The following is a 24,127-nucleotide window of genomic DNA, read 5'->3' as shown; positions in this document are numbered from 1 at the left end:
GTTTTCCTTGCCTTGGAGACATGGGGGCTTTATGAAATTCTGCATCGATCCTCTCCTCGGCTCAACTCCCCATTCCCGAGTCTGTGTCCTCCCCGTGCCCAGGACATCCGGGCACCTGCCACATGCAGGAGCTCACCCTAGAGCAGATGCTGAGCCCTTTCCACTCAGCTCCAGTACAACGGAGCCCAAAGGTCTCTGCTGTCATTGGATTTTGTGCAAAAAGAATTTTCTCTCACCTTTGTTGATTTCTTCCCAAACCTTTATTTTTCTTTAAGTTCTGGATAATTCAAAAATAAAAACAAAATAAAAGAGAATGGGAAATAGGGAGAAAGATCTTTGGACACGGAGGGAAGGAGGGGAGGGGGTGAGAGCTGAGATGCGCTGGGGAGACACAGGGTCCCCTCCCCACCTTGAAGGCCGTCGTCACCTACGGCAAACATGGACTGATAAAAACGAAGACTTTGAAAATGGTCCTACGGGCTAAAACATTTGGCCACTTCTGCCTTGCGCGCTGCCTCGGTCGATGTGCCCCTGTCTTTCGAATGGATGTTTATGCTCCCGTGGGCCTTCTGCAGTAGAGAACAGCAGAGATTCCTGTTTCCAGGCCCCCGCTGGTGCCTGCAGGAGACAGGTGATGAGTGCCTTGTTAGGAAATCCATCTCTGGCGCAGACAGGAAGTACAGGGAGACAAAGCTCAGTCAGCAGAGTCCTCGCCCTGACCCGGGTGTTGGCTCCTCACTGAGGGCCCTTTCTGGGCACCGAGGAGGCATCGAGGCGGCTGTGGGAGCCCTAGAGAGGGCACTCGGCTTTGTTCAAACCTGGCATTTTAATATTCTATAATAACATTGTTAATGCAAATTGTAAATTTTGCAAAATGATCGAAACAAGTCATATAACAGAGAGGCACAAAGAAGAAAACCAAAGGGTTTTCCTGGTCTCATCCCATGGAAATAACTGCCTTAACCCCTGGAATTGTAACTCCATCCTCTCCCACATACATGTTTGTGATAAGATCAAAGAAGAGGTAGAAAAAATAATATTCTGTGCGTGTTGTTCAAAGCAGGAAGTACTAAAAATCTGTGATTTCTTGGAAGTAAAGGGGGTGGAGGGAATTACTGGAATCACATAAATATTTGTTTATAACCACTGATTAAGTTCCTGAAGAGCTCATCAAAGGCAAAAATGAAGACCATAGAAGTGATCAGGTGGAGGTTGCTGTATTTTTAAAACACAAGTTTTAAATTTAGGCATATCTAAAATCCCCTCATAAGGCACCCTAGGGAATAAGAACGTTTCCATTTCATCTGCAGCCTACTTCACAACTTGTGTCGTATGACTGTCTTTCGCATCCTATTTTAATTTTATTTTATTTTTGGTGCTGCAGATTGAACCCAGGGACTTGGCCATGCTAAGCATATGTGCCACCACTGAGCTCTATCCAGCTCCCCTCCTAGTTTTAAATTGTAATTGTTGTAGCTAAGTAGCTTCAGTTTTTAATTTTGATATATGAATGTTCGTGACCCATCCTTTCAAAAACAGTTTAAAATTTGTTTTTCTGAGTTCTTTGTTTTGATGCATCTTTTAGCTGGATTTGAGAGACAGGTTTACTGCATTTCTTACCAAGGACTGGATTTGACAGACAAAGCTATGGCAGTTCTTACCAGGTCTATGTTTTGAGGGGATGTGTTTTAGCTTGGTTGCTGCCTTTGAATTTGAAGGACAAGTTCTTGGCATATAAATTCTTGGCTCACCCATCCTTTCTCGGAATGCATGGCCCCTGATTTATGTGGTTAAGACGTTTGATACCAGCCTGAGTTTTACCCATGTAGGGAACTTGTTTGCTCTGCTCATGTCTCCGTGGATTGTAGGGGAGTGAGGGTGTGGTATGGGGCAGGTGGGGTGGGAGGCAGCAGAGTGGTGGGGGCTGGAGTGCGCTGGTGGAGTGGGCGTGGTGCTGCAGGTGAGGCTCGGGTGGGCTGTGCAGTGCATCTTGGTCTATCACGCTGCATACTGCATTCCCGAGATGGGGTAACTCACCAAGGGCAGAACTTCATTCCCCACAGCATTGCAGGCTGGAAGCCAGGACCAAGTCACAGGCAGGTCCAGCTTCTGCTTGGAGTTTGGCTCCTGTGGCTCGACCTCCTGAGGGGCTGTCACTGCATCCCCCTGACAGCAGAGGTAGAAGGCAAAAAGGCAGAAGGAGCTTCAGATTCCAGGACCTGCATCCAGGCCCAGCTCACTCTGATCGCACGGAAGGGCCCTGCCTCCTCACACAGGGCCCTGGGGGTGAAGTTTCCAACTCAGGGGTTTGCGGGTCACAGACTTTCACAGGCAGCGAGGCCCGGAGGGGTGGGCGGTGCCTGCAGAGGGGGTGAGGAGGTGATTGGTGTGAAGACAGGAGTGTGCCCAGCAAGCCCGAGCTGGGCTCACAGTGAGGGAAGGGAGTCGGCCTCTGTAGTTTTGCAGCTCCTCTGAGAACCCAACCAGTTTTGAGAATTTTAGTGACAACTGAGGATTTGATGGCCTGGGTGGGTAGGAGGGACACACATCTGCATAGGGGCCCTGGCCAGGGAGCCTTCTGGTGGTGCAGCAGTGGCAGCCCTGCGTCCTGCGTGCTCCAGAGGCTCATGTCCCTGTGCTCGTAGCTGAGCGCCTTTGGGCCCAGACGCCTCTGATTTTCCTCTGTTTGGCTCTGCAGGCAGTTAAGCAGCACATCTGGTCACAGACTCACCCTTCCTAATGATGTTGTTCTTGAGCTCCTATGAAAAACTGGTTGGCAGCTGCCAAAGAACTGCAGCGTGCCAGCTAAGGGGGAGGACGAAAGGTCCAGGTGCGTGACAAGCGGAAAAAGAAGCTGGCATGTGACTCAGACTGCACTGCACTCACACAGGAAGCAGGTTCCCTAAAGAGGTGTCTGGGAATCGTTCCTTTGCAGGGCTGGACGTAGATGGGGCCATTGGCTTTGGATGACAGCAGCACCAGTCCTCGGGGACAGGTGCCCCATCGGCCGGTGGCTGGCTGGGTGTTCCTGCACAGGGGGCTGTTACCGTATGACAAAGCCAAGTTCTATGCGGACAGGACAGTGGAAAAGAAAACCCTACCAGCCGAAGTCCTGAGCAGCCACCTTGCACTTGGGAGGGACACATTGGGACGTGAGTTTCGCACCAGTTTTTCCACCTTGGAAAGAGGAAGGTGCGGTGCCTGAGATACAAATGTGAGCTATGGTCTCTGTGTGGCCCGTGTCTTGCATGGCTCTGAGTGCGGCACACACCCACTATCTCACTGGATCCTCAGGGCTGTAGAAAGCCAATAGCGGACTCTCAGGAGCCCCGCGCCCTGGACACTGGCCCGCTTTTCCCTGACACACTGAGGTATCTTTAGCGGGGGGGCGGGGGGGGCGGGAAAGGAGACAGCCAGAGAAATGGGGTGCTCTGTGCTCCCTGGGGAATGCAACTCGGCCGGGAGGAAGGACCCCTGGGTGACCTGGATGGGTGCGGCACGGAGCAAGGCCTGGCTCACCCTGGGCCTGCCCGGGGAGCACTCAGAACATGGCAGAGCTGGACAGGGACCCCGGATGGCAGAGTCCAAACTCTTACACACCCTGGCAGCAGTGGGGGCGCCGCTCAAAAGCCCTTTCAGAAACGAGGAAACGTCGCTCCCTTCAGTTGGTCCAAACCTGGCTTCTCTGCCAGCAAACACAAGCAGGGCGGCTGAGGTCTTCCTCCCGCGGCTCCTGCCAGGTGAAGGCCGCATGCCCCGTCAGGGCCGGCCACACGGGAACCTGCTGCCCCCGGCGTGGCCCCCGGCCCTCCCACAGGCCCTGTGTCCCCTCCCGTCCAGGGGCCTCCCTGCTTCTTCGTCCTTTCTCCCTCCCCGCTCCGTGAGAATCGTCTCTCCTGCACAAAGATTTGCCTTTGAAGTCAACCGGGAGATTTCTCCAGGGGAGAAGAATATGTCTGTGGAGAGAGAGGTTGGTGGGGAGAAAATGATGCAGAAGGCCTGGTGTCCCTCATGCTTTGCTTTCAGCTCTGCAGCTGATCAAAGCTGTGGTGGAAAGGCAGATTTGGCAAGGTCTTGTTCCAACGACAGGACGGATATCGGTTCCTAGGATGGCATTAAATACTTGGAAAGGGATGAGAAATCATTTCATCAAGTGGATTGGAAAATAAATAAATAAATGAGCAAACCAAGAAGCAGCAGGGAGGGGGAAACAATCTCCACTGTTTCCCCAGTTTCCAGGGAGCCCTTTTATAACTCAGGGACTCTGGGCCGTACACACTGGTCACATTATTTATCACTGGAGCATGAATGTCTCAACCATATCCAAGGGCTTTCACTGGGCTCCTTAAATCACATAGGACCACAGTGAAATGCAAATAGTCTAGCGGAGGCTCAGGAACAGAGGAAAGGCAGTGCTGGCCTCCAGCCTCCCCCTCCAGTCTGGAGAGGCCCCAGGGCCCAAGCCGGAACTTTCTCCTTTGTTCACTCTGCCCTGCGTCTTATGTTGCTGTTTGGCCAGGGTGATCTCACTGGTCTATGGATTGGGTTCCTGTGACTTTTCTTTTTTTGTTGCTTATTCCGAAAATCCTTGACTCCATTCCTGAGGAATGAGGTGCACAGGCAGGTACTCGACGTCCCTAGGTATCGGTAGAGTGTTTCTGTCTTTGAAACCTTAGGCATAGGAAAGACAGGATGGCATCTGTACCCTCTGTGCTGGGGCACAGTTTCTGTACCACAGAGAGAACAAGCTCTTCCGGACAGGGGCTGGAGGTCCACTCTCTCCTCTTTCCACGTAACTCACTGAGGGGTTCGGTAGGAGTGGTGCCACCCGTCTGGCTTTCAACTGCGTGTGTATAATGGGGGACCCGTCACCCCCCACTTCCTTTGCTTACTATAACCCAAGTTCCCCAGCCACATTATCTAAATGAAACAGAGACTCTCCCTGGTTGCAAGGATGGATCTGGCTTGGGATCTACCATCCCCGGGCCATTCAGTCACATTAGGTTATTCATTCTTTTTACTGTTTGAGTTTGATATCCTGAAGGGTAATAATCTAGAGTTAGCTTGAATGCCAGGGAATAGGCCTTCTAACTTTAGAGGTTTCTTCAGAGGGGAATAAACAGTTTTTGGCTTCCTGATTTATTCTAGAAACTGGGCTAGGCAAGAGCTATCAGTGGTGAAGAGGCTGTGTGTGTGTAATGAGACAAAGTTGGCTCAAATCCCTCAAATCCCCAAGGTGAGTCAAATCCCAAATCGAAGGCTGAATAGGTCCAAATACTTCTCACCTCAAAGAAGGCCTTTGAAGTGCTTTATCTCCCAAGCTGCCTATAAACCTCAGTTGTTCATTTGTAGACTTTGGCTTTTACAATATCATGAATGCTTCGGATATTTAGCTTAATATAAATCTTCTCATAAGGGGAGTACATTCATAGGTGTTACTAATGCTCCGCCTTGTATTGAGGGAATCAGCCCTCGAAGTGCAACTAAATACCCAGCAGAAAGATGACTCACTCATAGCAGCCCATGCAAGTCTCCTGATTTCAGCTCCGGGCTGGGCTGGTTCTCTGAAAGCTGATCTTCCAGCCAATCACCATCAGCAAGGCACTCATGTGCTGATCTCTGAACCAATCACTATTGCCGAGGGAGCCATGTGCTGATTGGCTCATCCTGGTCCTGTGTCCCCTCTCTGGAGTAGGGAGGGGTATATTAATGGAGGCAGCTTCCCAGCAAATGCACAAATGGAGAAACGGTGTGCACTTTGTTCTTCTGGGACAATCACATCTCAGCTGTTTCGCCAGAAGGGAAAGAGGAAACTGCAAGAAAGGCGACACATGCCCTCTGAGTGACTAAATGTAACCGAGAATATTAATTTGTTTGCCAGTCTCATCTTCGGCCCGTGGTTTTCTTTAAAATAGCTTTCTCCAGCTGTAGTTCACATTGTATACAACTCACCCTTGAAAGTGTGAAGATGAATGGTTTTTATTACACTCACAAACAGATGTTTTATGCAGCCATCAACACAAAACATCTTCGAACATGTTCATCACGCTGCCCTTTTACCCCCAGCCCCCATTCCATTACTGTCATTTACCCCTTTCCCATAAACCCCTGGAACAATTAATCTGCTTGTTATAGATTTTCCTATTCCGCACAATTCACAGAAGTGACATTTTGTGGCTGGTTTCTTTCACTTAACACAATGTTTTCAAAAGACCCTGAAAATATGTGATAGTGTGTATCAGGGCTTCATTCATTTTTATGGACCAATAATATTCCATTGTATGGATCACCACATTTATTTATCTGCTCATCAACAGGAGGTCATTACGCTGTTGTGAATAATACTGGTCTGAACATCCCTGTTCAATTCTCCATGTACATATGTCACATTTCAGGGTGGTACAATAATTCTGGGTGTGGCATTTTGAGGAATTGCCAGATTATTTTCCAAAGTGGCTACACTACTTTGGAGTCTCACCAGCAGTAGATGTGGGTTCCAACCCTCCCCAGTGCTTGGTACGATCTATGTTTTTAGTTATAGCTGCTCTAGTGGGTATGAAGAGGAGGCAGCATACTTTTAATTCCATAAAACTGGCATTGGATAGATTGATATGTTCATTGTCATTCATGATCAAACCAGTTTTCCCATAAATGTATTAGTGAGAAAAGGAATGTAAAACTTTTTTTCTAACAGAATCATAAAGACATATGCTTTTAGAGAAGAAAAAGATTTGATGTTATCTTGTTCAGTGGAAGCAACTTTTGTGCATCATGTCCAACTCAGAGAAGTTGTACAGTTGTATGGAGTGTGCATGTGTGCAGACATATCTTTGAAAAGGAGATCGGTTTTATTAGTTCCAAGAGATGGTCCGTGTCTTTTAGCATAGATGGCCAGTCCTTTTAGTAGAAAACTGTCAGAGAGAATACTGGCACTGCCTTTAAGCTGCTAAAATGTTCATATCTGGGCTTATTCAAGAAGGGAATCATGGAAATATATCGCTAATACTCCATGCTGAGGTAGACCATATGGCAGTTGTGAAGGCTTGGTGAGCCCAGAGGCCAGGAGTTAAGAACGATGTTCTGGGTTCTAGGTCAACCTGCGGGTGACTGAAGATCAGGTTCCCAGGTAGACTGGGGACTGGCCCAGACCAGTTTGAGCTGGAATCAACAGCTGCACCTCTTGTCTTGGCACAGCCTCCCAGGTCCGGCTCTTCATGCCACAGTCCGTCGATGACCTGGCAAATCTCTCTTAGCCCAGTTTCTGAGGAAACCCTAAAGGAGCGAAGAGAGATGGAGATCTTAGCACAAAGTCCATTTAGGACCATGTTGCTTTTGATTCCTGGCAATTCTTCCCTTCATTTTGATGAAAGAATCCTTTTTCCCTTTGTGGACATGATCCATTTAGTTTCCTCAAAAATATGCTCTCCTGTCCCCATGCATGGCCATGACCTGAAGTTAGTGCCTCTCTGATCACAGGGATGGGTTGCAGGATGAGCACATGGCACAAACGGAGCCAACCAGAGGCCTTGCCAGGAGTTTTGCTGTGTGGCCAATGGGCGGAAAAGCTCATAGTTTGTCCTGTGCACCTGTGAATCCAACAAGCACAGATAAAAAACATTTGGAAAAAATTCCATCTTTCCTGAACACGTATAGACTTTTTCTCTAAACAGTAGTCAAACAACAGTTTGCATAGCATTTACATTGTATTAGGTATTATAATTACAGAAATGATTTAAAGTACATAGGAGGATAAGCATAATCATACACAAATACTATAGCATTTTATATGAAGGGCTCGAGTGTCTGTAGATTTTAGCATCCATGCAGGGTCCTGGATTCAGTTCCCATGGATACCAAGTGTCTGTATTCTCCCTCCTCCTGTTATGCACAGACATCAGTTTGGAGCTGAGGGGCCCAGTGACCATTCCATCTACTATAAGGAGTCTGGGAACACAGCTGGCACAAAGGTGAGCAGAAGAGAGCAAGAGGGAGAGAGACCCTGAGCCTCCTGAATCCTCATACCTTTAATATCTTCAGTTACACGAGCTAATACATTTCCCCCTGCACTTATTCACCTTGACTCGAGTGTCTGTCACTTGCAACCCTAAGAATCCTGGACACTTTGGTCATGATTTCTTGAAGGCCAACTCTGTGGGGTGGTAGTGATTTTGATGGCCATGGTGGACATTAATAGCATGTGGGAGGGAATGCAGGAAGAGGGAATAAAGACAGCAGTGCAGGCAGAAGTGATAAGTAAGTGTCTTTTCTGTTACTCCTCTACTCAATAAAGCTGGTTCTCTAAGTTGGGCTCAAGGGTGGTAGAAGCCTGGCAAATTGGAAGAAGGTGAAACTTTGAGCTAGGAGAAGTGGTCCTTTAGGAAGAGCGAACTCTCAGGAAGGCTTGAAGCCTTACGAGAGGAAGGGGCTGGAACTGGAGGGACACAGTTGAATCTTGGTCTGGTCCCAAGGATCAGGAAGGAAGGCTTATACAATCTATTGTGTGCTGTTGCTATGGTGATTAGAGGAACTAATGGAAACACCATGCTGATGAACAGGGAAGGACAGAGGGTGGGTTATAAGGGAAACCACAGAAACTTCTGGGTTAGGATTCACTTAAAGAAAGAGTAGAGGTGCAGAGGTTTGACTCAGGCATGGGAGAGCTGTAAGAGGGCAGATGTGTAGTGTGTACGTAGCACGTGTTCTCTGGTCCTTGGGAAACAAGCACTAGCGATAAAGAGGAGGGAGTTGTGTCTGACAGTGGTGGGAGACCATGGCTGATGGTGATAGGGCAGGGGTCTCGAGGTGGCTTTAGGGGCATCAGAGAGAATGGGGCAGAAGTGAAGAGTGCGGAGGATCTGTTCTTGAGCGGACTTGCGATCCCCTGGTAACTCCAGGAAGGCAGAAGGACGGTGGGGGGGACAGAGCCCTAGAGCCCTGTGTAGCAGGATTGGGATGAGAAACACTGAAGGAGCTTCTCCTCAGCCTCCTCTGATTCGCTCTTGGCTCTTCCTTCACTGTGTCCCAGCCTCTCTTTAACATGTTCACAGTGGAGCTGTCATTTGTATTCTCACCACCAGGCAGCTTGAGCCTGCGGGCACCTGCATGACTGTCCCATGCGTGATTGTCCCACTTCTACACTTGTGGTACGAGTCGCTGATGGTGGGACAATCTTGCCGATACCATGGGGGTTCGAGCTGGCGAGAACGTGTGGCCCCTTTCCTCCAGCTGGCTCTCCCATGAGCCGCCTCCGTGAACACACCAAGGTCTGGCACCCTGGGAAAGAGCTGGCCTCTGAAGGGTGGGTGGTGTCCTTGGTGATGATGGTAGCAAATGGGGGTGGGGGTGAGGTGTATAAGAGAACAGAACCTGGGATGTCCTCAGCTTCCCCACCGTTTCTCAGCACACCTTTTGTCTTGTTCTTAGGTCTGCAGAGCGCTGAGTCAGATGCCTTGGCAGGCCCAGGTTGGAAAATTAGATATTTATCGCCAACTGGGAAAACAATTCTTCTGCAATCCCCTCAGGCACTGGGTGATTATGTAGATGCTGGCTCACAAGACACAGATGACACTTCGGTCTTGGGGATCTTTGATTCCCGAAACCACTCTCTCTGATGGGGAGGGAGTGCATGCCTCACTCGGAGCAGCTGGAGAACCGGCTCTCTGAAATGGCCAGAACTCGGCAATTCCAGGGCAGGCTCAGGCTCAAGCTCATGCTGAAAGGCTGGTGTGGAGGACCTGAGGCTCCTGCTGGTTCTGTGGGTGGATCTGTGGGGTTTTCATATGGTTCCCGCATGGCTTCACAGGCCACTTCTTCACCGGACAGAGACTGCACCTGGAACTGTCCTCAAATACTTGCGTGTTAGTGGGTGATAATGACTGTGTGGCCCACAGTCAACCTTCAGACTGGTGATGTAGATGTGACATTATCATCTGTTTCTGTGACCTGGCAAGAGCGTGGGAGGTGACATTCCTGGGAGTCATCTGAAGAATTAAGGGGGTCTCATCTCTGCCCCAAATGCTAGGGGCTGGGCTGGAAAGATGACCACTCAGCTGGATGTCTGGGTCTGTGGATCTTACACCAATCAGTTATGAGCTTTGGAGATGGAGAATCCTTTCTCTTGTGTCTCGGATGTGGTACAGAGAGAGGCTGAGACCCTAAGCCACTCCTGTTCCTTGCTGGAGTGTGTTTAACACCTTGGCAAAGACAGCCGTTTACACTGTGCCCGGCATGGAGCCAGCCTCCAGTAAATATCAGACCATGTTTTTTCACATTACACGTTTTGTGGGCTCAGGCCCCAGCGGGAGAAACTGGAGCACTGGATTTGGAAGCCTCGATGTGAATGTGGACTTGGGCACTCTGAACAGGTCCCTGAGCCATCTTGGACTGTGGACGCTCGCTCTGTGTAGGGCTGTAGTGCCAGTGCCAAGGGAGGATGCTTCCCCGAAGGCAAGCGCTTCGTTTAGGGAAGAAACGGGAGGGGGCTGTGCCGTACTGAGCATGAGGAGCCCCAGTATCCTGTCTAACGTCGTGCAGCTTTTCTGACACCAACTCTCAAACTGGTGAGCAGAGGGTTTTAAGCGCGCAGACGCAGATGCAGATGCAGAGCCTTGATTCTGTCCTCTGAGAAGTCCAGCAAGGCCCCTCTGCCGATCGATTTGCTTCCACTGGGGATGGTGGGGAGGAAGATGGGATGCCACCTACTTTCTGTGGGCTGGGCTGGGCCTCATTAGTTGGGGATATTTGTGTACAGGGCTGTCCTGTGTCTTCTCGGGTCAGGAATCATTTTCTTTCCTTGGTTTTAGAGGTGTTGCTGGAGAAAGAAGAGGAGGCTGGTGAGAAAGGAGAGTGGATGGGGTTGGGAGGGCTGAAGGATGCAGGAGACACCCAGACTAAAACGCATTTGGCGGTCAGCAGGACTTCGGATAGAGGAATGATAAGGGAGATTGTTTACTGAATCGAGCCCCTTCGGCGTTCCTTTAAGAATATGCTCCTTGTTATAATCCAATTTTATTTTTTAAAGTCCATTTTACCATTTTTATATCCCATAGAAGCAAATCCCTCCTCGATGGTATGTAATTTTGGGGAATTTGGAACACAAGCACATCTCTCAAAGGTTGTGTCTCAATGTTTTATGCTGGTCTGGTGCCACCCACTCCTGGAGCTTGTGGTGAGATGGAAACAAGGTTTTATTGTGGGCTGGGAGGCCCGCAGTCTTTCCTAAGTTTGCTTTTATTTTGCTCTACATCCTTGGGCAGCTACTTTCCTTCTCTGGTCCTCAGTTTCCCCCTTTTTAAATCTAAAAGCATGACAAAGCGGATGTGGTTCAAATTTATAAAAGAATTATTTCTATGGAATACAAATGGATTCTTTCGTGGAGGTGAACATGCTTTTGTGGAATCCAGTGCATAGACGGTAAAAGCTGCCCGGGTCTGTGTCAGCGTCCCCGGGGTGACCCTAACAACTCCATGTTTCTATGGATCTCAACTTGGAAACTGCAGAAGAGGATCTTCAGCCTTGTGCTGAGCGTTGTCATTGCACAGACAAGTGTCGCATAGTAGATACGAAGCCCTGGTGGAGGAGATCTGGACAGGTTTGGGACTGGGCTGGGGCCTTCCTGGAGCTAAGTGGAGGCAGGAGTGGAAACTGTCTTAGGGAGGATGGCCAGGCGGCTTCCTGTGACACACTAGAGGAAGCTGCCCAGGGACCTCGTGGAGGAGATTAGAGCCTCGCGCTCTGGCCGGCATCAGGCTGGAGGTGACCGGAAATGGCAGGCAGGCTGGGATCGGGGTATGGCTGCCTTTACCTCGCCAGGGACATTTCAGAGAAACGCCTCGGGGAGTCCTACTTACTGCTTCTCCTCTGAATGCATAGATGTACGTGCTTGTGCCTTTTGGAACAAATCAAACCACCTTTGGGGTGAGTGGAGAATATTTCTATGTCCCTTTCTGCCAGGACAAATGTCACCTGGCTTTGGGAGTCCAGTCTACTGAGGGCCCTCCGGACAGTGGCCGCTCCTACACTGGTGGCCTCACCTTTACCTTGGCCAATTTCAGCCCAGTAACTGGAGATTATGTTACGTGGCATGGTGGAAGAGACTTTGCAGATGGGATTAGGTTAAGGGCCTTGAGATAATGAGGAGGGATTATACCGAATGCTCTGATATATCCTAGGTGGCTGGATGCACTCCCTGGGCCTCTAAAGGAAAGAAGCAGGGAGGAGGTGCGTGGCGGTAGAAGCAGAGACTGGAGCGATGCATTTTTGGTGCATTGAGGAAACAAACACAGGAGGTCACCAATCAGGTGACTCAGCCACGGACCCACATGCTGAAGCAGAAGCCTGGGTCCATTCTAAGGAGGTGGCCAAGGCCACAGTGGAGGAGCACAGGTGACCACCAGAAGCTGGAGAAGCCAAGGAAACGAATTTGTCTCCTTTCCTTCCTTTCCCTCTCAAGGAGAGAGACTGTGCCTGCAGACATCTGCCTCTGGTCAGCCCTGTTCCCGAGAAGCCTGGGGAGGAGAGGCATTCATGGCGCTCAGTACTTTCCGAAGCAAACTGGGATTCTGCTGGTGGGGAGAGAGGTGAAGAATGGTGCGAATGCACTTGCATCTGCCGAAGCGCTCAGAGACGTTTGCCAGAGGCCTCGAGGGACACTGGAGGCGGGGAAACTGGATCAGGGCACAGAGCTGAACCTGGGTCCCTGTGCGGTCTGACTCGGGCAGCTTGGTGGTGGAGCAGGACGTGGAACACGGGGTGGTTTGGGGTCTTCTGGGTCCAGGAGCCTGTGGTCCAGTCGCTCCTCCTGCAGCTTCTCCGGCTGCTCTGCTGGGAAGCAGTGATGTGCCAGACCCCCCGGGGCAGATCTGCTCTTTCCCCTCCTCACCCCTTTCTCTCTGGGCCAACTTTCCCAGGGTCAAACCTGCAGCCTCCAGCCTGGGGCCTCTGCTCCTGGATCTGTGGCAAAGGCCTTGCTGTACATGGTCAGTTTGTTCTTCGTAGGGCAGAAGGAAAAGCTTCCGTGTGTGGTGCTCTGTGTCCCAAGCCACAGCCCGGGCTTCTCTGCTTCAGATGCTGGGTCCCTCTGCATGGGTGACCACGTGGGGACCCGAGGGCCGGGGAGTCGTGGGGTCCACGTTAGGAAGGGCCTGGGTTTCCACATCTCCATGCAGAACGGTGACATGGGTGACAGCAGTAACCTCCCTGTGTCCCTCTTGGGGAGCTGGGCTGTCTGCTCCAGCATGTGCCATCCTTGACACTGAACCAGCACAGTCTGCTTGCCTTCCTCCCACAGGAAGTCCTGTGTCGAGGTTTACAGAAGCCTTCGGAATAAGGCTAAGTTCACAACTTCCGCTAATTGGCTGTGTGACTTGGGGTACGTTACTTCGCTTCTCTGTACCCTGAAAACATAATAATGTCAGATAATGAACCGAACCAACTGCATTCTGCATACTGTTGTGGGGGTCGAAGGGAAGACCTATGTACTGCGCTTGGGTAGTTGTGTCTGGTCCATAGTAAACATGGTGTAAGAATGGCCTGTTACTGTTCCCATCCACCTCACCCTTCAGCCACTCCAGTACCCCAGCATGGGGCCAGCCAGAGCCAAGGTGTTGATTTGATTCCTCTTGGCTCTTTCTCCTCTTGGCATTTTCTCAGGGACGATGGTGACTGCACCCACACCAGCATTTTGCAATAGAGCACTGTAGTCTGCTTGTACTTCTACAGAGCTTTGTTTCACTTTCTGCTGTTTCTCTATTTGGAGTGGAAGCCTTTTGAAAGCAGAGACCGACAGATAACTATTGATTCCTAACTAAGCAGTGTCGGGTTGAGAGTGAGGAGCGATGAGACTTGTACTGTAGGAGGTAGAAATGTTTGGACCCCAAGATGGCACCATGCCTGCCCATCTCCAGACCACAGGGGACCTGAGCAAGAGCAGTAAAGAACACAAGGCCTGGGATTTAGCTCAGTGGTTTCGTCACCTGCTGCGCAAGCTCCAGGACCCGAGTTCGATCCCAGGTACCAAAAAAATAAAAGAACACAAAACACAGCCACGGCCCCGCATCCTAGCATGGAACAGCATCTGACTGACTGTTCGGAAGTTTTGGTTGCCGCCATGTGCGTATCTTAGATGCTGATGTGATTATCCTAGCTAGTATTTATGAAGCACTATGCTGCAATTTCTTCTTCAATGCTCACACCACTTGTGGGTGCCATTATTTTTCTCACTTTGCAGCATCGAAGAGGCTGAGTGACATACTTCATGTCACACAATTAAGAAGCCTACGATCCGACTTCACGCAGGGATCTGGGGACAGGGGCACAGGGGAGTCCTCGACAGGTGTTTGTGCAGAGGCAAATGGCGGGGAGGCTTTGAAGAAAACTGCACAAGATTTGCAGAGACCTTTGAAGGTCTGGTGTGGCCTCCAGATGGCATCTGCCATCACAGGGCCTGGGGCACAATCTCTGCAAGGCTCAGAAAGAACATCTGCACTTCAATAACAAAATCCTTGGAAAAAATCATGTTGCAAAAGGAAATCTTGACATGGTTCCACCGTGGCGTGGTCTGGGGGAGACAGGGGAGCCTGAAGTCCTCCGGTAAACTGCTTAGAGTCTGCAGGGCTGCTTCCCTTCCTTCTTGATGTGTGTGAAAGACAGAGCAAGTAATCCCTTTTCTCAAACTTCTGCTCACCCCGAGAACTTGACTCTGAGAGAAGAGGAAGAATTGGGTGAGGTGCAGTCGGACTGCACACTCAGGATGAGGGTCTCTGCTTAGCACCCGGTGGGCTCTGTGGTCCATGTGGAACAGTCTTGTGCAAGGGATTGTGCTGTGGTGTTCAGTTCCCTACACATGTGATCAAACATTCCTTCAACATCCATCAGAGTCAAGAGCCGAAATGGTCTCACTTCAGTTGGATATAAAAATCTCTATGTAATGGAATACTACTCAGCTATAAGGAAGGATAAACTTGAGACTTTCTTAGGAAAATCGATATCCCTTGAAAATACAATGTTGAGTGAAATAAATCAGACACACAAGCTTAAATACCATACGATAGCTCTCATGTGAGTAAGGCAAAGCACAAATAAACAGCAAAATAAAAGATGAGTAGAAGAAAACAAGAGGATCAAATGGGAAAGGGTCCAGGAGACCAACAGCAAAGGGAGAGGAGAGAAGCAGGGGAAGAAAGATTTAAGATATGTGTGTACAGGTACCAAATACCCACCATGAACATTACAAACATTATGTGTCATAAACATGAGCTGAGAATAACAGTAACAAAAATGAAAACAGGAAGAAGAGATTTAGACTTTAAACTACAAATCAAGGGAAGGAGGAGGTGGGGAAGGGAAGAGGTTAAAAAAAGAAACAAGTTTGCGATGCATATGTACCCACTCCCTAAGTTGAATGCAAACCTCACACTGCAAAGAGGTACTAATAAAGTAAAAATTAAAATAAAAGCTCTGTTTATCTCAGGTTTGACCAAGAATTAAGTATCTGTGCTGGAAAATAAAGGAGAGAGGAAGGGAGGGAAAAAACATAGAATCACCTATAAAAGATAAGTTTTACTTTATATTTCATAAATAACATTTTAAATGCACACACACAGGCCTATAAGAAATCAAGAAACCAACACACTTCTATTATTTTTGATACTGTAAGTGTATAGTTTAGCCTGATTATGTCAGTGAGAAACTTATTTTCTAAAGTCTTGTATAACTCGCTATAGGGTACATTTTAATTTTTCTTGCTTTGGTTGATGATTTCAACATCAACATTTCAAGTATTCAACAGCATCAGTACATTTTTATGCTTTAAGTAGCACCCAAAAGTATAATTTACAACTTTTATTTAAATTAAATATAGCAAGCCTACCTTTAGAAAAATTAAATTTCATTTTGTCTTGAGGCCGATGCTTAACAGAAATGTATTGTGATTTCCTTATGAGTTTTAAAAATCAATGGAAAGGAAAAATTAATGCCAACATGTAAGTGTAATTCAATAAAGTATGACTAGAAATAGGATTTTTAGTTTTAAATGAGGAAAATTAAATCCCTACTCTTGTATATGTCATATAGCACACACTATTAATATCTTGTGTAGTAGAAATTTAAGAATTTTAGTATTGCTTAAATAAATTAAAAATTTAAATGGAAAGTTAAAAAAGAGGAGAGATTAAAATTTCTAAATAACTATACTCCTGACCTGCATTAGAATTGATATTCTTTATGGAAAGGGAGGAATCTCAGGAGAGGATTAATAGTGTTAGGGTTTGTGTCCAGATGTCCCCCCAGAGTCTCATGTGGTCATAGGTGGGGCTTTTTCAGAGGTGGCTGGATCTAGAGTGTGTGATGCTGGAACTGATTCATGGTGCAATGGTAGCATCAAGGGCACTAGGAATAAGGGTGTGAGTGTTACCTGCCCTAAATAGCCTGGATAAAATATAAGGGATAGAAAGAGCTGTAGTTGTCCTTGTTGCTTTGGTGCCTTCTGCCTACCATGAACTGTTTCTCTTCTGCAATGCCCCTCTGCCATACCGCCCTGCCTTGGAGCCAGCTGGTTATGGACTGAAACCTCTAAACACTGTGAGCTAAATAAACCTTTCCCCCTTTAACTTTGGGTGTTGGATATTTTGTCTCAGCAATGAGAGAAAAATAACTAAGACAAATAGGTAGGTCAAACAGAAAATGGAATAGAATCAACAGCAACAAAACAGAGTCACAGAAAATATTCTACCTCCAAATAGCAATGACAACAAATTATTATTGGACTCTGAGATCTACAAGTTACTAATTATGCAAATATACCAGGAATTGCAGACATAATACTTTTTAGGTTCTTTGAGGCCTGAAAATTATTTCAAGGGTTAGGAAGGTAGTCTAGAAGCTCTCTGGTTCAGTTTTACAAGAGCTGGTGCTCACTGCTTCCACTCACAGGACAGAGGGTAGGTAGTGACTCCAGTATCCAGAGCTCCTTTTCCATGGATGCCCTGCCAGCCCCATTTCCGGTCTAGGCTCACTTTCTGACTCCTCCACTTTCTATTTCCTGGGAACCTTCAGGGCTCTAGGCATGAACTGGCTTGCCTCTCATTGGCTCCTGTCTCTGCCAATACACCCTTGAGTGCTCTTCATTGGTTGCTTTCTCTGTCAATACCCTTGGCTGCTGCTTATTGACTACTGACTCTATCATTGGCTAATTTCCCATAGCTGGGATGGGTGGGATCCCTGCAGAAAATCACCAAAATGGATGATGTTGCATTTCTCAGTTGCCTCTCACTCGCTCTGAGCCAGGGCTGGCCATCGTGCTCTCCTCTTCTCTGTCCCTCTTTTCTTAGACTTCACCCTCTCCCAGCTTCCTGGGTCCATTCCAGCCCCTCATCCCCACCCCTTCCCCCAACTCACCAGTGCCCTAGTATTTATTTATGGAGTGGCTTATCTTACTTGAGGATGATCCAGGTCCCCTCCCTCTCAGAAGCCTTATTCATCACTTCTGCTACAAGTCCTGGGTGGATTATACTGTACTAATAGATGGCGACTCACACGGACCACACAGTCATACAGCCCCAGAGCACTTGGGAATGGAGGTAGGAATGCCCTGACTCCAGCTGGTGTGGGCCCCTGGTCACCAATTGCAACAGTTGCCTTCAGGTGACTGTGCTGGTGATGGCAGGTGATCTGTTATTTGCAGTCCCAGCATACAGATTGCTTATGTAAGTTCCCACATTGGATGCCAAGTGGATATTTCCTGTTTTGCAGATGAAGAAATGGAAGCTCAGAAGGGTCAGGTGACTCCTCAGGTCATAGGTGGTGGAGCAGAGACTGGAAGGGAAGTGTCCAAGGCCATGCTTTTCCTACTGCCCATTGCCTGTACTTGGTTTCAAGCAAGAAGATTTTTTGTCTTCCTATCCATTATATTTCTATTTAGAGTTTCTGAACAACTATTTCTACTTAGAGTTTTCAGATATCATCCTGGGGGTGTCCTAGGATGTCCATCCAGTGGCTGGATCCCTTTACAGACGCAGCCTTAGGGGTGGCTTGGCCACAGCTTTGTGTCTCTCTGCCAAACTCTTCTTGTTATGCCAGTCCGTGAGGGCTGCCGGCGTGTGTACCAGGCAGGGGCCTCATTAGCAGCTTTAACTGATCAGTACATCCAGTGCCTTCCCTTTGCTGCTCCTGAGACTTCCAGACACGCTGCTGCCTGGTTCTCCGGGATGCTGGCCAGTGCTGCCCACCACTGTGGATTCCAGCTCGGCTCCCCTGCGCTGCATGTGCCCAGATCACATGGGCGTGATTTCTGGCTGGGAGGTCTGTGTTCCTCAGAAGACACAGGTATCCCTTTTATCTTATTTTATTTTAATTTATCTTTAAATCTCCAAGCCATGCAATTCTCGAGTGTTTGTCTCAGTGTGTTCTGTTGTGGAAGGGAAAGGACAGATGCTACCTGAGCAGAATTCTCAAGGAATCACTGTACCAGCCGTTTCACATACATTATCTCTTTTTTTTTTTGGTACTGGGGATCGAACTCGGGTCCTTGCGCTTGTGCAGCAGGCGGCGAAACCACTGAGCTAAATCCCCGGCCCACATACATTATCTCTTAATCACCACAGCAATCCCAGAGAGAACGATCCAACAGAAAGCCATCTATGCTTCAACAATAAATATCATTAGAAGCAGAGTATGTTCCTGAGTATGTTCCACTGGGGTTAGGTTGCCAAATGAAAATGAAGAAGAGACAGTTTCTATTCTCATGGAACATGTAGTTCAAGGAAATCACAAACATTATCAAATAATTCTGAGCACCAGGACTAATAATTCCAGCTCTAAGGACACGATCGGTGTCACCACTGCAGCAAGCATGGGGTGTTACCCTGACCGCCATGCTCAGGTACTCTGCCAATGCCACCACTTGGATTCCTCAGCTCTTCCCCCGAACGTCCTTCATAACAATAACAAAAGCCTATTTCTCTTGAGGCAGCTGAGGTTTAGAGAATTAAGTAACTAAGTTCCCCTTAGCAGAGAACCAAAGAAGAGATTCTGTGTCATACTGCAGGCTCATAGTGGCTATGGGCAGGGAGGGAGCAGATTTCATGGGTTCAGAGTTCAACTCTGCAGCTCACTGCTTGGTTCATCCAGAAACAACTTCCTTGTGCCTCAGCTTGCTCCATCTGTAGATGGAGATCACAGTAGTACCTGTCAGGGTTGTTATTCCCAGGTTGCAGATGAGAAACACAGCAGAGAGACGAGGTCTCAGGTCGTGGTCAGTGGGAAAGCTGGGGCTCAGGTCAAGTCTGGCCTTGGTATTCAGCTTTCTAGAAGCTGGGTTATTTTCCAGGCCATCTGTACACTGAGGCTGTTCCTTGCTCCTTGGACAATGGTGTCTGCTATGGTTCAGCTGTATTTGCCCTGTTAAAGCTCAGGTTGAAGTGTGGTTATCAAAAAGGTGGTGGTGGAAGGTGGAGCCTGAATGGGGACTCGTGTCTTTCTTCGGAGGCTGGATTGGTCCTCAGAGGAAGGGATTAGTTCCTGAACAGTGCTTTGTTACAAAGCGTATGGAGCTGTTTGTCTCCTTCTCTCGCCTTTGTGCACCTGCCGTGTGACGCTGTCCACCACATTATGACGCAGAGCGTGAGGCCCTTGCCTGACCTTCAGCTTCCTTGATTCCAGAACCACCAGATAAATAAACTTCTTCCTTTTGTAAGTTACCCAGTGTCTGGTGTTCTGTTACAGCAACAGAACACGAACTAAGAATGCCAAGCAGAGTAAAATGTCTCCTGAGAGATGTCACTGGCCTCTACCATTTACTATCTTGCTCTAGACACACTTGTAGAGCATATTCTAGAACACTATTCATGGGATTAGTCCATAAAAAGGAACGTGCTTACATATAGGCCAGGTGTGTAAATATGTTTGGTTATTGCTTGTGGTGCTGAGGTTCAACCCAGCCCCTCATGCATGCCAAGCACATGCTCAAGCCACTGCACTCAGCCCCTGTCCCCTGCAGAGGGTAAGTACAGACCAGCCAGTAGTGGTCAGGGAAAAACTGAAGCTCCACAGCCCTTCCCAGCAGAGAAGGGCCTGAGCCCACCTGCAGGTGTGCCTGGGTGTGCATTGGTTTGGGGTGGGTCATTTCTTTTGGGGAAGGGGCTTCCCTTTAAGATGAAAGAGATCTCTTTCCAGCAGAGATGAAAAAGAGGAAGGCAGCTCTATGCAAATGGTCCAGGGTGAGAAATGTCAGACTCTGTCGCGGGGTCTGTCTTGTGCAATGGTGTTTGCAAATCTCAAGGCCAGACGTTTGTCCCCGTGAGGATGTCTGCATTCAGTGACCCTTGTGTTTCTTCTGGGGCAGGTACACGCACACGTGCACACAGGCGCACACACGGTGCTGTGCTGGGCTCCTTGCCAGCATATTTCTGCCTCTGCTCCAGGGCCAGCTGATCACCCCCGTTAACATCTTCCTGCAGACAGGACAGGCAGCCTCACAGCCGGTCCTTACCTGGGGCAGGTGGCTCCAGAACAGCTCCTCCCCTCTCCACCCTCAGCCACAACCCTACTAGGATCAAACATGTTTTCCTCTTACTCAGACGTGCACCTTCTTCCTTGGCCTCTTGCTTTCTCCGGTACAGATTTATGAGGAGGATGCGTGGAAAAGCCCCGCTCCTCAGCTGCTCCTGGCACAAGACATCTGATGGTTTGCATTCCAGCCTGCTCCCCACGCTGTACACCACAGGGTTGTGCACACATCGACACATGGACATCCACCGTTTGTCTCTTTGAACCAAGCCACCACTAAAAGTCTCTCCACACTGACCATTTCCTTTCACCGCTCAGTATCGTTCTGCGATTTTACTTGGGCTTCTTCAATGAAACTCCACATTCCCCTGTCTCCTTGCCTTCCCATCTTCCCCACCAAATCCATTCCCACAGTGCTCTCCCTCAAATACAAATCTGATCTTTTAAGTCCCTTTCCAGCTATTAACGCCCCCCTGCTATCTCTGCGACTGAGAATCGGGTCTGGCTCATGGTGGATATTTAGTAGAAATTTCTGGAATTAAATAGCCTTGAACCTTCATATGAAACTGTGAAATATCTATTTTGAGAACACTTAAAAATGGCTTTGTCCTGAGGACTCTTTTTACCCTCAGACTCAGGTGAAGTGCTTTGTTTCATTTTGGAAGACACTTTCACCTGAATTGTGTTTCTGGTGACTTGGAGGTCGCCTGGAAAAATATGCACATTCCAATAAAAGAAAATGGAATGTAGTAACAGGAAGAAATGTTGGAAGCTAGGTTTTTAGCTTCAGCAGGCTCTACAACATAGAGCTCTGGGTTCCTCATAATTTGACCCAAGGGCACAGAGTGAAGGTACAAATGGCCGCACCAGCTTTCAGGGTTGTGTGGGCCAAATCTCAAGGAGGGGTACAGCTCCGAACTCACAGTTGAGTGCTCCCAAAACACAAAGAACAGCTTTGACCTGCTTTCTCCAGAGGGTCTCCTCATAGGACCAACTAGGAAGACATTTAGAGGAAGGGAAACTGAGGCACAGAGGAGAGAGGTGAGTGCCCTGGGTCCTAGAGACAGCCAGTGATGAAACTGAAATCAGGACCTTGTCTCCTGATGCACAGAGCAGAGCACCCAGCCTCCAAGTCGCCCCCAGGAAGGTAGTCTTTACCTGAGACAACCAAGTGCCAGAGCCACACTGGCAAAGCAGGCGCAGCGTGGCTGTGTCCAGAACGTCCCCTCCCCCAGGATAGCTTCGGCTTGCTGTCGGGCAAAGAGCTCATCTGGGTACCTACCAAGTGTTATCACCATTGCTCTTCACCTAGAAGGGAACAGAAGCAACAACGCAAGGCGTCGGCTCAGCTCTAACTGCTACTCTGGATTTGAACCCAGATCTTAGTGATTCAAAAGTAATGAGGTTTTTTTCCCTTTATCAATAGTTTTTCCCCCCCAAGTATCATAAAGACCACAAAAACTGCAAGGAAATGAAAATAGAGGAATTTAGGAGAAATAAAGTCCGTGCTTACATGTTCATGTGCGTACTTATAAACTGCTTGGCCATCCATAAACTGTGCTCTTGGTTTGCAAGGATGCAGAGTGTTTGTCCAGCTGCTTACCTGACATGAGCAACACGCTTGGGCATGGTGCAGAAAGCAAGCACCAGAAGTCCTGGCTCCATAGCGACTCTTTCCAAGCAAGGAACGGTAAGCAGGTACAGTGCAAATGTGGGTGTAATGCTGCAAGCCCGGCTGTACCCCAGACGCTAGCTTACTGACGATTATCTGGTGCAGGTAAAGCCTGTTGTTCCTTCACCAATGTTCTTTTTTATCTGCATTCTCCATTCTCATTCTCTTCCCCAGAAACAACTGTTGGGTTTGTTGTGTTTCTTTCTAAATGTGTTATTTTTCGTGTGCTGTCTTTACTTCTCTGCATGCACTGTTTGGCTTTGTTTCTCAGTTTCATTTTATGTTAGAATAAAACTTCAGGAAAGTCTTAGATTTACAGAAAAATTGCGAGCTTCCCACACATGCTGCCCTAATCCTTGTTTCCCCATTCGTAACTGCTTACATTAATGTGACACTTTCGCCACAGTCAGTGACCCAGTATCGACACCTCGTAATTAACTAATGCCCAGGTAATGCCTCTTTTTCCCACTGCAGGATCTCATCTGGGACACCAAATGATATTTAGCTGTCAGGCCTCCTCATGCTCTGCTTGCTGCAGCCAGCTCCTCAGGCTTCTCTGTCTGTGACGATCTTGACAGATTTGAGGAGTGCCAGTCAGATATTTTGTAGAATGTGCCTCAGTTTGCTGTGTCTCACGCTTAGACTATGGCAAAGTGTTTTGAGGGGATGAATCGCCATTCTCACCTCATCATACTAAGGGCCCTGCTGTCAACATGACTCTGCAGTTGGTGTCATTGTTTCTATGGCCCCTCAGCCAGAGCAAGGAAAAGTACGTTTTCACACTGACCTGCGTGTATGTAGATATCCATCAATACTCTTATAGGTAATAATCCTTAACGATAGTGAGGTAAGCATGAGTCAATCCTGATGTCCACCTCTCACCTGTGAGCACATGGCTCATCACAGGGCCTGTCTTTGCTCATCCGTCAGCTCCACTCTGAGAGCAAGAAGCATAGATCCCTCATCTCCCATCCATTTGCTCCATGGCCAATTCCAGGGCAATGGACAGTGATTCCAGAACTTTTAACCCACGCCCCCGAGGGAAAGTACTTTACCAGTGGGAATCCAGTCCTCACATACAGTTCCTTGCAGATTCAACTAATTTCCAAAGTTACTTTGGTCAGATTCTATTCTTTCACCTCCTTCAGTGGGGTTATCTATTATAATGAAATACGTAGAGATTATTTTGTCAGATTCTGCATTCTATCCCAATCTTCGGATTATTTTTTAAGTGTGTATATATTAAGATTCACCAGGGCCGGGGATTTAGCTCAGTGGTTCCGCCGCCTGTGGCACAGGCGCAAGGTCTAGAGTTCGATCCCCGGTACCAGAAAAAAAGATTTACCTCTGTGCGGTAAAATATTCTATGCACTGTATAAATGGATAATACCATCTTTTTACTACTAGAGTATCACATAGGATAGAGCTGGCACCCTCAGAAAAACTTGTTTCTTATCTATTCAACTTTTCTCCACCCCGAACTCCTGGCAACCATTTACTGGTTTACTGACTATAGTTTTGCTTTTTCCAGAGGGTTCGATAAAGGGAATCATGAAGTATGTAGTCATTTCAGACTGGATTCTTTCACTCAGCCATAGGAATTTCAGATTCCTACAAGTCTGTGTGATTTGATAGTTTGTTCCTTTTTGTAGTCCAATAAAATTCCATCGTACAGATATGCCAGTTGGTTTACCCATTCACCCATTAAAGGACCTTTTGGCTGCTTCCAGATTTGTCTTATTATTGTTAAATCTCCTGTAAACATTCATTTACAGAATGGATGAACATTTTAAAATCTTCTGGATGTATAATTGTTGAATCATAGAGCAAAACTGCATTTGGCTTGATTTAGTCATTCCACAGTGTATGCATACAGCAAAACATTATGTTATACACTATAAATATACATAATTTTCATTTTTAAATTTTTAATAAAAACCAGAAACTTCCAAA

The 24,127-nt window shown here is 47.9% G+C and overlaps 1 protein-coding gene across 7 annotated transcripts in view; it reads left to right on the top strand.

The window, feature by feature from the left end:
- LOC110349161 (uncharacterized) overlaps nt 1-24,127 on the top strand; it is a 105,205-nt gene extending 81,078 nt beyond the window's left edge. For all 7 annotated transcript variants that reach the window (XR_015443592.1, XR_015443589.1, XR_015443591.1 and 4 more), the window contains one exon: nt 1-24,127. This exon is cut by the window's left edge. The gene's annotated coding sequence lies outside the window, so the exon portion shown is untranslated.

This window comes from Heterocephalus glaber, unplaced genomic scaffold, assembly GCF_053883595.1.
Source record: "Heterocephalus glaber isolate CG9 unplaced genomic scaffold, H.glaber_assembly_v1.0 deba00001572, whole genome shotgun sequence".
NCBI classification, from domain to species: Eukaryota; Metazoa; Chordata; class Mammalia; order Rodentia; family Bathyergidae; genus Heterocephalus; species Heterocephalus glaber.
Note: the sequence above shows the minus strand (reverse complement) of the source record. Positions and strands in the feature narration are given on the sequence as shown.